Source organism: Ornithorhynchus anatinus, chromosome 1, assembly GCF_004115215.2.
Source record: "Ornithorhynchus anatinus isolate Pmale09 chromosome 1, mOrnAna1.pri.v4, whole genome shotgun sequence".
NCBI classification, from domain to species: domain Eukaryota; kingdom Metazoa; phylum Chordata; class Mammalia; order Monotremata; family Ornithorhynchidae; genus Ornithorhynchus; species Ornithorhynchus anatinus.
The window spans coordinates 74,869,871-74,873,333 of NC_041728.1; the positions used below are offsets into that span (position 1 = coordinate 74,869,871).

The 3,463-nt window shown below is 43.7% G+C and overlaps 1 non-coding gene across 1 annotated transcript; it reads left to right on the top strand.

The window, feature by feature from the left end:
• The first annotated feature begins 2,713 nt into the window (after window positions 1-2,713).
• On the top strand, window positions 2,714-2,850 carry LOC114815785. Its single transcript, XR_003763592.1, has one exon. It is a non-coding gene; the product is annotated as a small nucleolar RNA SNORA7 (small nucleolar RNA).
• The last annotated feature ends 613 nt before the right edge of the window (window positions 2,851-3,463 follow it).

Here is a 3,463-nt window from a genome sequence, read left to right on the forward strand (position 1 = left end):
TGGGATTTCCCCAGAATTCTGCAGGGCTAAACCAGCCCTGAACTGCCCACCCAACATTTCAGTGAAAGCTCGAACCCTGGCTTACTGCAGGATTTTATCTGCTTCAGTTGGAGACCCTCCACTAGAAATCTGCTGGCTACAAGTTCAGTTCCTTGGCCGGTGGCCCGTGTCCATGGCCAGCCTACTGGCTGGAAACCTTTAAAAAGAAATCTCTTAAACCTACAATAGCTGACAAACTCACTTTCAAAAGAACCTAATTTTCAGTTGCAATTGGAGGGATTTTCCAGATGTTTGCTTTTGCAGACCAGAAGGAGGGGCTGAAGTGCTTTCAGAAGGTGTAAAGTCAGTGGAGAGCATCAATTGCCTCTCAAGAACTGGCCAGGGAGTTTCTATAGAATCCTTTAGGGGCTCTCAATCTCTTACTTATGTGATTTTGCAAACTAGAATGAGTTACAGGGGCATCACATCACGGAATCTCCCCCCTACCTCCCTGGAGCCTCCTACTTAGAAAAGATGTATCTGATGCAGACTCTACGAATACCCTAGGATCCAACTAGAACAAAACAGGGAATGTTCAGAATCTTTTTGGCTAATTTCCACTGGATCCATTATGAAAGATTTAAAAGAAATAAAAATATGTTTCCATCACCCCTTCAAGTCCCTTTCAGGAACTACTTGGGCAACATTTCCCTTTGACTAATGAAAAAACAAAACAAAAAACCTGACGTCACTAAATTTCAAACAATAGGAATATATCAATGTTTTCTATTACATGAACATTGACCATCAGTTTTCAGGGATATCACTGGCCAACTGCTCTAGACCTCATTTTCCTTCTGCTGAGAATAATGCAGGATGTATCCCATCCTTAGTCCAACCTAACTGTATTTGTGAACCCTTAGTTCCTTGGGTCTGACTTTTTCAGCTTATACAATGTGCAGAACTTCATGTTCCACAGAAGTATGGATAAAGGATATCTTTTTATTAGAGGCTATTCAACTTCAGCCTTCCTGTTCTCCAGATGGACAGAAAGAAGACCTCCAGAAATATACTACTTTCTCTGCTTAACCTCTTTATTCATCAACTTCAATTTTTTATTGTTTATTTTAGATTTTACCACTAATCATCATGTACTTTATTCTATAAAACGTTTCTAAATTTATTGGAGATTCCTCCTGTAGTTCAGAATTCATGTTACAATCAGATTCAACTAGCATTCTGTTTTCCATTTGATCCGAATTTAAATTCAAATATTTTCACCAAGTACAGTTAGAATCAGTACAATGGAGCATATACTGTTATATCTCAGTATAGAAGTAGACATTATATCCTCGATGCAGTTCTAGCTTGGTGTTGCTCACATTTTGGGCACCAACAGAGAATAAAATGTGAAGATGAAATGACTTCAGATGTGTAAGACAAGTGGGCTGGTGGATAGTGGGGAGGGTGGGGGGTGGCAGTGGAGGAAGCGGGTCAGGGAAGGGGAATGGGCCCAGGGGAGGGTTTTGGGTCTGGTCTGGATGAGCAGTGTGGAGTGGAGGAGGAAGAGGAGGAGAGTATGGAGTTTGGGGAGAGAAGAAGAAAGACCAAGTGGGTATGATATGGCAGGAAAAGCAGCACGGCCTTATGGAGAGAACACTGGCTTGGGAATTGGAGACCCTGGGTTCTCTTCCTCGCTCTGCCACTTGTCTGTCATGCGACCTTGGGCAAGTCACGTCACTTCCCTGGTCCTTAGTTCCCTCCTCTGTCAAATGGGGATGAAAACTGTGAGCCCCATGTGGGCATGGGCTGTATCCAACCTGATTAGCCCATGCTCACCCAGCACTTAGAACAATGTCTGGTATATGGTAAGTGCTTATCATTAAAAAAAAAGGCCCCAGAAGAGGTTAGGAAGCTGAATCTTCTCAGCAAAATGAGATGGGCAGGAGGGACATTGTGGGGGGTGGGTGTTGACCCTTCCATGGAACAGATGGGGGGAGGGGTGGTCTGGAGTGTGGCAGGGGGCATCTGGAACAGGGGGATTGAATTGTTCTCTCCCCAAAACTAAAGAATGCAAATAACCCAGGTCTGACCTTACTGGCCCTGCAAGTAGGCCTGGAGACAGGCTGGTTTCTCCAGCACCTCCCTGTTCTAGTGGATTGAGCCTGGGCCAGGGAGTCAGAAGGACCTGGGTCCTAATCTCGGCTCTGCGACTTGTCTGTTGGAGTGGGACCTTGGGCAAGTCACTTCACTTCTCTGGGCCTCAGTTAACTCATCTGGAAAATGGGGATTAAGACTGGGAGCCCCATGTGGGACAGGTACTACGTCCAACCAGCATGTATCTACCCCAGCGCTTAGTACTGTGCCTGGGACATAGTTAGTGCTTAATTCCTTAAAAAAATCTAAAGAATGTATCACTGCATCAGCCAGATTACAGAATGTAAACATTACTCAAGTCTAAACATCTATTACTGGATATTACCATAGAATCTGTTCCCCAGAACTTGAAAATATAAAGTACATCATAATAACTACATATAAAAATGATTTTGGGTTTGCTTAGGTTTTAACACAGCATGAATGGTTGAGAAACCAAAATTCTCTCAATTCGAACTAATTATTATAGAAGTCAGTATTTCACAGCACATCTGCTCCAAAAATCTATATCATATGGACCATCTCTTTGAGTTGAACAATACTTGTGAACTCATTATTAATAGCTACAAGTGATATCCCCCTCTCAGGATCACACTTGGAGAGTTCCCAGTACTCTACCAGTTCGACTATAGGAGGGAGAGTCAAGCAGAACCATACCCATTCCATTCCTAGCATGGGCAGTGGCTAGCTAGTGGAAGGCAATCTGCTACAAGTCAAAACTCACTTGTGCTGGGCAGCAGCGGCATGGGAGACAGTCAAGGGTGGAGACTCAAGTTTACTGCAAGGAAGGAGGCAATGGTAAACCACTTGTGTATTTTTACCAAGAAAATCCTATGGATACACCTACCAGAACAATTGTAGATGTAGGTGGGGCATTCTGGGAGAGATGTGTCCATGGAATCACTATGGGTTGGAGATGACTTGATGGCATAAGACAAGACAAGTGATATCATTAGACACCTTCCTACTTCATATCACTTTGATGTTTGTCAAATGAGGAAGCTGAGATGCAGAGTGGTTAAGTGACTTGACTAACTCAGCATGCAGCAAGCCACAGGCAGAGCAGGACCTATAGCCTGGTTCTCTTGACTTCCTTTCTCATGTTGTATTTTTTTTTATGATATGTTTAAGCACTTACTTGGTGCTAGACACTGTTCTGCCAGTGGAGTAGATTCAAGATAATCAGGTTGGGCACAGTCCATGTCCCATATGGAGCTCACAGTCTTAATCCCTATTTTACAGAGGAGGTGCCTGTGGCACAAAGATAAGTGATTTGCCCAAGGTCACACAGCAGACAATTTGTGGAGCTGGGATTAGAACTCAGGTC